The sequence below is a fragment of the Balaenoptera musculus genome, chromosome 5 (assembly GCF_009873245.2).
Source record: "Balaenoptera musculus isolate JJ_BM4_2016_0621 chromosome 5, mBalMus1.pri.v3, whole genome shotgun sequence".
NCBI lineage: Eukaryota > Metazoa > Chordata > Mammalia > Artiodactyla > Balaenopteridae > Balaenoptera > Balaenoptera musculus.
Genome location: NC_045789.1, coordinates 120,183,751 through 120,197,649, shown reverse-complemented (window position 1 = coordinate 120,197,649; position 13,899 = coordinate 120,183,751).

Genomic DNA, 13,899 nt, shown 5'->3' with positions numbered 1-13,899 from the left:
TTTATCACCTTGGTTTTGTAATCATTTATGTATAGACATGTCTTCCCCACCAGTCATGGACTTCCTGAGGATGGGGTATAAAGCGTCACATGAATGTGTAAGGTATCACAATATAGGTTTTTCTAGAGGGTACCAGTGTTATGCAACATGTTTGTTTTCATGCACTATGAGAAAACTAGATATACAAAATCAACTTATCTCTAGAATCCCTTCACAAATAATTCTCAAAGTCTACAGGGGAATATTGAATATACACTTATAAGCCCAGTTTCTCATCCTAAAGCTTTTGACTGCCAGTGATTGTCAGATGCCCACCTATCACTGCTGCTTCTAGATGTCAGCTGTACCACTCTCGGTGGCATTGTTGTGGTACCACTCACTGTGACAAGTAAGCCTAATATTTGGATATATTCTCCAGAGCCCAAATGCAGTTAAATGCTATTGCTCTCTCCATTTCAATGGAAAGATCTTTTCTTTTCCAACTTTAGCTATACAGGCCCCCAGTGCTACTTTACACATCCAGTGTTTGCCAGAAATATGTGTAACAGTCTTTTTGACTTTCATCCTTCTGCAGATGGGGAAACTGAGGTTCGGTGAAGCTAAATCATTTTCTCATGGTCCTACAGCTAGTAGAAATTGGTTTCTGGACCTAAACCCAGATTTGTCTGGGTTGCCCTATATATCCTGCTCTTAATTTCCCCTCCCTCACATAAGAACCATTCAGTGACTGGGCCCAAGTTCAAGCTGGTATCAGGAATGATGCTATTGTCAGAGCAAACCCTCCTTTCTGGCTTAAAGCATCACCATTGGATCAAGCTACTGTGCCTTTACTCTCTCTTTGAGGGTAAGGTCTCCCAGGAAAAATCCCTGGAAGTTTCTCTTTATCTCACGGACTTCTGGCATCTCCTCCTCAATTGTCATCTGAAGTATCTTAAAATATTTGATTCCTTAAGTAAACACAGCTTAGTTTCCAGCTGGAAGCTCTGCTGAATTACTGTTTACAATAGCACTCTGCAGAAGTAAATCCTACATTCAAAACAAACAAAAACTGTTGCATTCTCACTGAGATACTGATGGAACTAAAAAACGTATAGGAAAAATCTTTTGGGGTAAGACAAGGGTGAGCCAATGACAGAAGAACAGTGGAGGGCGTCTCTCATTTTTCCACTGGAGGAAGTAAGCATAAGAACGGTAAGGTAGACTCCCTTTCCAGGAAGAGGAAATGAATTTCTTTATGACATTATGAGATGGGAAGAGTGTGGCTGAATAAAAGAAATATGATTTAATGAAAAGTCCTGAGACATATGTCATTTTCCCTTTTTGCTCTATCTTTGCCAAGAATAAGTAAATAGGGAGAATTACTGTAAGAGAAAATGAGCAGACTGACTCATTGCTTTGAGGAAACAGAAAAACATTATTGATGAACATGAGGAACTCCATCAGTATGAAAGCAGGTTTTAATATTCTGGGAGAGCTGAAGTAGAAAGCTGGTGAATAGAAGGCATTTAAAGTCTCATAGGCAAAGGACAAATAATTTTCTAAGTGAGAATAATATTCAATTCCAAAATGGGTGTTAAATGGAAGTTACACTAAACCAAGACATGGTCTTAATACTATGAGAAAATTAACATATGAACATTAATTTATGACCCTGTAATTGTATGTCTTCAAATACAAAAGAAAGTGATAGGAGACTTGAGATGTATTTCTTGGACAAACAAATACATTCCAGTAATGCTTGGAAACAAGGGTGCCACTTGGGAATGGGAAGGAAAAGTGTCCAAATTTTAAGAAGATATACCATAACTGAATTTGCTTAAGGGCATTGTCTTGTGTTTAGATTCTATTTTGCTTTTCTGATTTTAACTGAGACAGCACTAGAAATTGGCTTTTAACAACTTTGGTACCAGCTAAGGGAAGATTTCCCAGTAACTGGAGAAAAATTCTAGATCTGGACATTCTTCTCAAGGCAAAAAGCTTTGGGAAAATGTTTCGAAATGTTCAGAGAGTAATATGAAACTTCTTGGAAAGTACAGTAAGTTGACACACGTTTTTTGTAACCACATTTGTTGAAAAAAACAAAAGATCTAGTTTCCGTTTCCTTATTTCCCTTTTTAGAAAGTTAAGCTATTTCTTTATCAAAATAAAATTTTGATTATTGAAATCTTGTTTTCTCATCTCTAAAATGGGTTGTCACAAGAATATACTAAAGTGAGTGAAGGAGAGTGAAGCCGCGCGCTCGCTCAGCAGCCGCGGGCCCCGCTGCTCCCCTGCTCCACCAACGCCGCAGCCTCAACTCGGATTTTCTCCTGATTTCATGCCTCTTGACCCGGGTCTCTTACCGTTCTGTGGAAGGCAGCTCCACACACGCCTCCTCCTCGAGGTAAATACTTAGGAGTGGAATTGCTGAGTCGTATGGTTGTAAATCTGGGAGGTCCTTATCCTGGGATCATTTAATCTGCAGTTATCTTGAAGGCTCCACTGTGGCTGGAGGGTCCAAGTTGTCTTCACTCAGATGTGTGGCAGTGGGTACTGGATGTTGGCTGAGACTCCTCAGTTCTCCTCCACGTGATCTCTCATCTTCTGCCATGTGGCTGACAGGGTCTTGGTGCTCCAGCCTGGTGTCAGGCCTGAGCCTCTGAGGTGGAAGAGGGGACTTCAGGACACTGGACGACCAGAGACCTCCCGGCCCCACATAGTATCAATCAGCGAGAGCTCTCCCAGAGATCTCCATCTCAACGGTAAGACCCAGCTCCCCCCAATGGCCAGCAAGCTCCAGTGCTGGATGCCCCATGCCAAACAACCAGCAAGACAAGAACACAACCCCATCCATTAGGAGAGAGGCTGCCTAAAATCACACTAAGTTCACAGACACCCCAATACACAAAACCGGATGCAGCCCTGCCCACCAGAAAGGCAAGATCCAGCCTCTTCCATCAGAACACAGGCAGCAGTCCCCTCCACCAGGAAGCCTACACAACCCACTGAGCCAAACTTACCCACTGCAGGCAGATACCAAAAACAACAGAAACTATGAACCTGCAGCCTGCGAAAAAGAGACCCCAAACACAGTAAATTAAGCAAAATAAGAAGACAGAACAATACACAGCAGATGAAGGAGCAAAGTAAAAACCCACGAGACCAAACAAATGAAGAGGAAATAGGCAGTCTACCTGAAAAAGAATTCAGAGTAATGATAGTAAAGATGGCCCAAAATCTTGGAAATAGAATGGAGAAAATACAAGAAACATTTAACAAGGACGTAGAAGTAAAGAGCAAACAAACAATGATGAACAACACAATAAATGAAATTAAAAATTCTCTAGAAGGAATCAATAGCAGAATAACTGAGGCAGAAGAACGGATAAGTGACCTGGAAGATAAAATAATGTAAATAACTACCACAGAACAGAATAAAGAAAAAAGAATGAAAATATTTGAGGACAGTCTCAGAGACCTCTGGGACAACATTAAACGCACAAACATTCGAATTATAGGGGTCCCAGAAGAAGAAGACAAAAAGAAAGGGTCTGAGAAAATATTTGAAGAGATTATAGTTGAAAACTTCCTTAATATGGGAAAGGAAATAGTCAGTCAAGTCCAGGAAGTGCAGAGAGTCCCCTACAGGATAAATCCAAGGAGAAACACACCAAGACACATATTAATCAAACTATCAAAAATTAAATACAAAGAAAAAATATTAAAAGCAGCAAGGGAAAAGCAACAATTAGCATGCAAGGGAAATCCCATAAGGTTAACAGCTGATCTTTCAGCAGAAACTCTGCAAGCCAGAAGGGAGTGGCAGGACATATTTAAAGTGAGGAAAGGGAAAAACCTACAACCAAAATTACTCTACCCAGCAAGGATCTCATTCAGATTAGACAGAGAAATTAAAACCTTTAGAGACAAGCAAAAGTTAAGAGAATTCAGCACCACCAAACCAGCTTTACAACAAATGCTAAAAGAACTTCTCTAGGCAGGAAACACAAGAGAAGGAAAAGACCTACAAAAACAAACCCAAAACAATTAAGAACATGGTAATAGGAGCATACCTATTGATAATTACTTTAAATGTAAATGGACTAAATGCTCCAACCAAAATATATAGACGGGCTGAAAGGACACAAAAACAAGAGTCATATATACTGTCTACAAGAGACCCACTTCAGACCTAGGGACACATACAGACTGAAAGTGAGGGGATGGAAAAATATATTCCATGCAAATGGAAATCAAAAGAAAGCTGGAGTAGCAATTCTCATATCAGACAAAATAGACTTTAAAATAAAGACTATTACAAGAGACAAAGAAGGACACTACATAATGATCAAGGGATCCATCCAAAAAGAAGATATAGCAATTGTAATTATTTATGCACCCAACATAGGAGCACCTCAATACATAAGGCAAATCCTAACAGCCACAAAAGGGGAAATCGACAGTAACACAATCATAGTAGGGGACTTTAGCACCCCATTTTCACCAATGGACAGATCATCCAAAATGAAAATAAATAAGGAAACACAAGGTTTAAATGACACACTAAACAAAATGTACCTAATTGATATTTATAAGACATTCCATCCAAAAACAACAGAATACACTTTCTTCTCAAGTGGTCATGGAACATTCTCCAGGGTAGATCATATCTTGGGTCACAAATCAAACCTTGGTAAAGTTAAGAAAATTGACATCGTATCAAGTATCTTTTCCAACCACAATGCTATGAGACTAGATATCAACTACAGGATAAAATCTGTAAAAAATACAAATACATGGAGGCTAAACAATACACTACTTAATAACCAAGAGATCACTGAAGAAATAAAAGAGGAAACCAAAAAATACCTAGAAACAAATGACAATGAAAACATGATGACCCAAAACCTATGTGATGCAGCAAAAGCAGTCCTAAGAGGGAAGTTTATAGCAATACAATCCTACTTCAAGAAATAAGAAACATCTCAAATAAACAACCTAACCTTACACCTAAAGCAATTAGAGAAAGAAGAACCAAACACCCCCAAAGTTAGCAGAAGGAGAGAAATCATAAAGATCAGATCAGAAATAAATGAAAAAGAAATAAAGGAAACAATAGCAAAGATCAGTAAAACTGAAAGCTGGTTCTTTGAGAAGATAAACAAAATTGATAAACCATTAGCCAGACTCATCAAGAAAAAAAAGAAGACTCAAATCAATAGAATTAGAAATGAAAAAGGAGAAGTAACAAATGACACTGCAGAAATACAAAGGATCATGAGAGATTACTACAAGCAACTATATGCCAATAAAATGGACAACCTGGAAGAAATGGACAAATTCTTAGAAAAGCACAACCTTCCAAGACTGAACCAGGAAGAAATAGGAAATATAAACAGACCAATCACAATCACTGAAATTGAAACTGTGATTAAAAATCTTCCAACAAACAAAAGCCCAGGACCAGATGGCTTCACAGACTAATTCTATCAAACATTTAGAGAAGAGCTAACATCTATCCTTCTCAAACTCTTCCAAAATATAGCAGAGGGAGGAACATTCCCAAACTCATTCTGCAAGGCCACCATCACCCTGATACCATACCAGACAAAGATGTCACAAAAAAAGGAAACTACAGGCCGATATCACTGATAAACATAGATGCAAAAATCCTCAACAAAGTACTAGCAAACAGAATCCAACAGCACATTAAAAGGACCATACACCATGATCAAGTGGGGTTTATCCCAGGAATGCAAGGATTCTTCAATATATGTAAATGTGATATCAATGTGATACACCATATTAACAAATTGAAGGAGAAAAACCATATGATCATCTCAATAGTTGCAGAAAAAGCTTTCGACAAAATTCAACACCAATTTATGACAAAACACTTCCAGAAAGTAGGCATACAGGGAATTTAACATAACAAAGGCCATATATGACAACCCCACAGCCAACATCGTTCTCAATGGTGAAAAATTGAAACCATTTCCTCTAAGATCAGGAACAAGACAAGGTTACCCACTCTCGCCACTATTATTCAACATAGTTTTGGAAGTTTTAGCCACAGAGAAGAAAAAGAAATAAAAGGAATCCAAATTGGAAAAGGAGAAGTAAAGCTGTCACTGTTTGCAGATGACATGATACTATACATACAGACTCCTAAAGATGCTACCAGAAAACTACTAGAGCTAATCAATGAATTTGGTAAAGTAGCAGGATACAAAATTAATGCACAGAAATCTCTTGCATTCCTATACACTAATGATAAAAAATCTGAAAGAGAAATTAAGGAAACCCTCTCATTTACCACTGCAACAAAAAGAATAAAATACCTAGGAATAAATCTACCTAAGGAGACAAAAGACCTCTATACAGAAAACTATAAGACACTGATGAAAGAAATTAAAGATGATACAAACGGATGGAGACATATACCATGTTCTTGGATTGGAAGAATCAACATTGTGAAAATGACTATACTACCTAAAGCAATCTACAGATTCAATGCAATCCCTATCAAAAACCAATGGCCTTTTTCACAGAACTAGAACAAAAAATTTCACAATTTGTATAGAAACACAAAAGACCCCGAATAGCCAAAGCAATCTTGAGAAAGAAAAACGGAGCTGGAGGAATAAGGCTCCCTGGCTTCAGACTATACTACAAAGCTACAGTAATCAAGGCAGTATGGTACTGGCACCAAAACAGAAATACAGATCAATGGAACAGGATAAAAAGCCTAGAGATAAACCCACGCACATATGGTCACCTTATCTTTGATAAAGGAGGCAAGAATATACAATGGAGAAGAGACAGCCTCTTCAATAAGTGGTGCTGGGAAAACTGGACAGCAGCATGGAAACAAATGAAATTAGAACACATCCTAACACCATACACAAAAATAAACTCAAAATGGATTAAAGACCTAAATGTAAGGCCAGACACTCTAAGACTCCTAGAGGAAAACACAGGAAGAACACTCTTTGACATAAATCATAGCAAGATCCTTTTTGACCCACCTCCTAGAGAAATGGAAATAAAAACAAAAATAAACAAATGGGACCTAATGAAACTTAAAAGCTTTTGCACAGCAAAGGAAACCATAAACAAGATGAAAAGACAACCCTCAGAATGGGAGAAAATATTTGCAAATGAAGCAACTGACAAAGGCTTAATCTCCAAAATTTACAAGCAGCTCATGCAGCCCAAAATTAAAAACAAACAACCCAATCCAAAAATGGGCAGAAGACCTAAATAGACATTTCTCCAAAGAAGACACAGATTGCCAACAAACACAAGAAAGGATGCTCAACATCACTAATCATTTGAGAAATGCAAATCAAAACTACAATGAGGTATCACCTCACTCCGGTCAGAATGGCCATCATCAAAAAATCTACAAACAATAAATGCTGGAGAGGATGTGAAGAAAAGGGAACCCTCTTGCACTGTTGGTGGGAATGTAAACTGATACAGCCACTATGGAGAACAGTATGGAGGTTCCTTAAAAATCTAAAAATAGAACAACCATACGACCCAGCAATCCCACTACTGGGCATATACCCTGAGAAAACCATAATTGAAAAACAGTCATGTACCACCATGTCCATTGAAGCTCTATTTACAATACCCAGGAAATGGAAGCAACCTAAGTGTCCACTGACAGATGAATGGATAAAGAAGATGTGGTACATATATTCAATGGAATATTACTCAGCCATAAAAAGAAACGAAACTGAGTTATTTGTAGTGAGGTGGATGGACCTAGAGTCTGTCATACAGAGTGAAGTAAGTCAGAAAGAGAAAGCCAAATGCCATATGCTAACACATATATAGGGAATCTAAAAAACAAAAAACAAACAAACAAAAATGGTTCTGATGAACCTAGGGGCAGGACAGCAATAAGGACACAGACATAGAGAATGGACTTGGGGACACAGGGAGGGGGAAGGGTAAGCTGGGATGAAGTGAGAGAATAGCATTGACATATATACACTACCAAATGTAAAATAGATAGCTAGTGGGAAGCAGCTGCATAGCACAGGGAGATCAGCTCGGTGGTGCTTTGTGACCACCTAGAGGAGTGGGATAGGGAGGGTGGGAGGGAAACACAAGAGGGAGGGGGTATATGTATACATATAGCTGATTCACTTTGTTATACAGCAGAAACTAACACAACATTGTAAAGCAATTATACTCCAATAAAGATGTTAAATAAATAAATAAATAAATAAATAAATAAATAGAGTGAAAATGTGAAAGCATTTTGTAAGTAACTGTAAAGGGCTGAAACACAGCACTATTATTATTATTATTACTACACTAGTGGGATTAGCTTGGGCCTCAAAGTCCTCTTAGTTTTTCTCATACAATTACTGGCTTCCTCTTTGAATTCCATTATTTAATTTTCAGTTGTGGTAATCGTGGAGTATTTTGATCCTTTTTTTGTTAGGAAAAACCGTTCCATTGTTGTGTGAGGACCTGTTTACTGTTCCCTGGGAAATGTTTGAATAGCTGGCTGGAAAAACAGCAAGTTCTTAGGCAACAAGAAGACCTGTCTCAACTCAGCTGCTGCACTTTGTGGTGTTTGAAGCTCACAGTTGGCAACCTGGGTGAAGTCATTTAAATGAGCTATGTATCTTTCTCTTATCTCTAAGTTCAGCTAGTAGTTTTTAGTCTTATAGTTCTAAAAGTATAATCAAATCTCAAAACTAAACAGATTAGTGGATAAAGAGGCCAGGTTGTGTTCCCCAAGATATCACCATGACTTATCTACGACATATTATTCCTCCATTCATTACAAAGATTTTAAAAGCTTCCACTATGCATGAATATCAGGTATATGTCCAGATAAGGAGATCTTGCTGTGTCTGTCCACCTTGAACTCTATTTTGTAATAAGGTATAACAGCAGGCACCACAGGAAAACAGACACACAAGTCTGTAAGCTAAAATCGAACTCTAAGACACAATTAAAACTCTTATAAAAGAAGGGAGACAGAAACTCTCCCTAACACTTGAGAGGCGTCCATTGTTGGACAGATGGCTGTCTATTGGATGGAAGTGAGGCGATAAACTCAAGCTTCTCTCGGTTAATAAGTAAAAGACGCTTTTGAGTAGGACACTTTCTTACTCAAAGGTTTTCTCTTCCATCGCTGGGAGGATTTGCCCCAAGTTCCACAAGAGAGGGAGTTAGAGAACACTGGAAGATGCAGGTTGTCCTTTCGAAGATGCCGGCAGTAGGTGCAAGAGGAGTCCATCTGCCTCTGAACATAATGATCCTGGAAGGTCCAATGCAGGCTGCTTCGGTGGCCAGGAGAGCAGCATGCCAACACGAGGTGGGTGTTAGTGGAGGAAGCCACCAAGTCTTGAAGTGAAGGGTGACATCTGGGTGGAAATTATAATACATTTTATAATTTTAACGGAATAAACAAACATAAGGCATCCAGGAGGCTGCAAAGAGAAGAAAATGAATTCGGAGTGTCAGGGCTTCTAGCAAACAGACTTTTGGAACTAAAAGTATTATCCTTACTTTTGGAATCGTTGCCCTCTCCTAGACTTAGATGACTTCAGCAATTACATTTGAAAAAACTTTAGATATGTCTTTCTTATTATGCAGAAGGAAGAGTAACATCAGCCTCTGGGTTCAGAGATTTGTAAATTTGTGACACTATTAAGGAAGCTAAATTCTTGCCTTGGGAGATACCACGAATAAACACGTTCGTAAGAGTTGTTTAGCAAATATGTATTCTTTATATTCTTGATCTGTTTAGCTTTGTGACAGAATGTGGATCTCTCGTAGGGACTTCTAAACCTAAGATGGGTTTTGGAATCTAATGCCTCAAGAAGCCTTCTTTCTCAAGCAAGCCTTCCCATTTCTAGTTTGGTTAGAAACAATTTCTTTAATGGGCATGGGGAAAATACTAGCGAAATGGGCACTTTCAGCTCTCACTGAAGAAGGCTCATAGTATTCTAATGTCTACCATCTAGATGAAATGCACCTTAAGACTCTTTTTACCTTCTTTTGTACTTGTGAGGGGAGTGAGGCTGGACCCACAAAGTATATAAATATCTTTTCCTATGGGATTCTGGGATAGGTAGCAAAAAGTGAGATAATTTATTCCTTTTTTTTTTTCTTCAGTAAGGAACATTTACTTTTTTAAAGTAAATGTTCCTTAAATCAGTAAGATCAGCTAGTAAATATTTGCAATATTTTCAAGCTATCATATTGAGAGATTTTCTTTGAGTCAGGCTCATTTTCAGACAAAACAGTCCCAATATACACTATTTGATCACTTGTGTTTCCACAAGTCATCACCGTAGGCTCCCATTATTCCCACGTCATCTTTATACGTACATGCCCTTTCTTAATTACTATATGTAACTATAATTTTTGCTATTTAAAAATAGTATCTAAAGCTATGATATGTTGAGATGTATTGTCTCAGGAAGAAAGTAGTCTCTTTCACCTGAGGTCTCCAGGCTAATCGCTTGGTGATTATGAAATGATGCAGAAAGGATTTCATCATCAATGGAATGATCCCTCTAATCTTCAGATTTTATGTTCAAAAACCAGACAATACATGAAAGACATGTCTGTTTTGCTCATCTAGTACTTATCACATGTCCAATACACAGTCCATAATCAATAAATATTTATTATATGAATGAGTACATGAATGAAGGTGAAGTCAACACATGTAAGCTAAGTACAAGAGAAAAATAAAGTGATTTGCAAAGATACCGAGTGATCATGGATTAAAGTCCTGGCAGAGAAGAGAACATTAAAAAATTCAAATGCAGAATTACAATTTTCGAAGGCTAAATTTCTCTTTTCTGACCACCAGTCACTGGCAGTAGAAATTAATCTCTAGGCAAGTAGTGACGGGAACTGGTAAGATTTTGTTTGGATATGATCTTGAAGGTCAAGCCAGTTCATATGTGGCCCTCAAGAAAGCTCAACTCCCTTGAAACTTTTCTGAATTATATTTCTTAATGGCTCAGGCTCCTGTATCACACAAAGTAAATTATGTTTTGTCCAATAATCTTTAGCTATGTTATTCATGTCTCCTCGCATATGTGAAAGGCTCTTTGTGGGGAATAAGCCAGGGGGACTGAGTCCTGGTATGGGTTCAGCCACCCACTCACCATGTAATGACCATGGGCAAGTCACTTCTCAACTCTGAACCTCAATTTAATCCTTCTTAACATCAAAGATGCCTCTTCAGACAGCTGCACGGGACTGTTATGAAGTTCAAATTGAAGCAGATAAAATTTTTCAAACCACAGAACTCACATGTGCAAAATTGTAATTTTCTCCGTTTTTTAAGCTGAATTTAGTTTCAATCTAGGACCCTTATGCTGTCTTTGAGAAGATAATTTAATCCAGTTGACTTCAGGAAATCTCAGCCACTTCAGCGTTTTCTCAGGCAATTTATATTTTCAGTGCAGCCTTATGCAGGGGTTCTCTCCTCTGTCTTCTTCTCCCCACAGCAGCACCTACAGTCTGTGATGCAGATTTTGTGGAAAAATGCAGGTGGAGTAGAGTTGCCAGATGTGACAAATAAAAATACAGGATGCCCACTTAAGTTTGAATTTCAGATAAACAACAAAATACTGCATCAGACATACTGTTACAAAAAAAGTTATTGTGCATCTAACACTCAAATTTATCTGGAGGTCCTATGTTTTTCTGGCAACTTCAGGGTGAAGGTACCAGGTTGCAATAATCCATCATCTTACACTGCCACTAGCACTGGTATAATCTGCTCCTTGGGCTCTTTTCATTGGCTTATTGCTTCACTGGCAATCACTGAAGCTCCCAGGTCCCTCTTCTCATCTCCTGTCCTCGGATCCATGTGATAAATACTGCATTTTCCCCAATTTGACAGCAAAGCATTCTTAAATCCACAAAACCCTAGTTAACCACTGTTACATCCTTCTCAGGAATGCAGGAAATTTCTGACTCTGCTTCCACACCACTCTGTGTTTGAGGTGTCTGTCTCAGGACCTCCCTACCTAGACATGCTGCGAAGTCCCAGATGTGTGCTATGCAGAAGTTCTCAAGACTTGCCCCTTCCCCAGGTTTACCTCAGGGGGTAAGGCCAAAGCTCTCTCTGCTCTTTGATGTTCAATCTAGGCCGTTCGATAGATGATGGATGAGCCCCTAGAAGAGTTGTACTCAGTTTCCCCAAGAGGACTCACAACATTCAGGGCTCTTTTCCCCTGATTCTTTTCTCATTTTTCCTCAGGGCCATATACCTTTTTTTACTCTTCTCTGGGTGGGATGGGGTAGGGAGTGTGGAAGAGGCAAGGAATAGGTTATACCATCTCTTCATCTACCCTCTCTTCCGTCAGTTGTTTATGGTATAAGATTTTATGGCTTGATTCTGATTTTTCTCAAACATTTTGTTATGAAAATTTCAAATATATAGCCAAGTTGAAAGGATTTTATGGTGTACATCCATAGATTTTACTATTAAAACTTCACTCTACTTGTTTATCATATATCTATCCATCTACCCACCGCATGTTTCATCCATCAATCCATGTTACTTTTTGAAGCATTTCAAAATAAATTTCACAAAAGGAATTAATCTTTAAAAAAATTTTTTTAAATATATTACTTTCAGAAATACTAGCTCTTGCAATTCAAAGCTTTGGTTTTCAGGATTGTCTCTAGAGTTTGAAGAGTCTATTTTGAAGTTCAAAGGCTGAACAGGGATTGTTTTTCCCTTTGCATTCAATGACAAACTTACTCAGCCCTGAGACGAAAAATATCTCTTACTGAACAAAGAAAGGATTAGTTACATGAAACAAAGAACCATATGTGTTTGGGGGAATCACCAGTTAATACTTCAAGAGATTAACTTATCTCATAAGATATAATAAAGCACTGTACAAATGCAGGAGATATTATTGAAGACCACATTTATACTTTTTAAAAATTCCCTCGTAACATGTATAATCATTTATATTATTTATTTATTAAATATTAACTAGGATTAGGAGAAAAAAATTTAAGGAGGTTTTGTATGGAGACAAAATAATATTGATCACGTAACCAAAATAAAAAAGGGTGAAATATTTACCTATAAAATGAATAAAAAGAAAATACATTTAAACAGAACAGCTTTTTAAAAATGGAAACCCCTACTTGATCCTTTCTGATTTGGAGACAAAACATATAACGTTGTTTATCCCTGTGGTCATTCTCCTCTGGGCTGTGTTCTGAGATGTAGAAGTGTACTATGATTTCCTACTGAAAATTTATACATAAACAGGTTTATTTTTTTTAAATGTGTATGTCACTACTCTGTACTCTGAAGGTACTATGTCAGTTCCCAAGGCTGAAATCATAAATATCAACCCTACCTTCCAGAAACTTACAGCCTTGGGAGAGAAAGGTACATAAAATTAATGACAGTTTTACAATAAGTGCAGGAATTGATGCTTCACAGAGTGCCCTGGATCACAAAGGAGGAGGTAACTAACTGCTCTGGAAAACCAGGGGAGACTTCAAAGGGGCTGCTGGTCAGGCTGTGTCAGATGGTTTATTGCTTTGGGCAACGCTGAGAAATCTTTAGACGTGGAAGTTTCATAAATTCTGCAGTTTCCTAAAGACTAGAGAATAGTCAGCAAAGTCCAATTTGCCCTGTGATGTATCTGCAATGCACTAAAAACTAAAAGTGTGCAGTGGAAATAGACATGTATGTACTGCATGGAAGAAGTGCTTCAAAGCGCCCACCTGGAGGGACACAAGCCTGTATCCCCCTTGAGGCTGTGGAATTTGGGACATGCCTCTCATGGGACTCTTCTAGTCCAAACCCAGGTTTGGGGTATGAAAGAGAGGTAATTTACTAGTTTGGAGGCCAAGAAGTTGACTTTTCTGATCTTGAGATCTTCTACAACC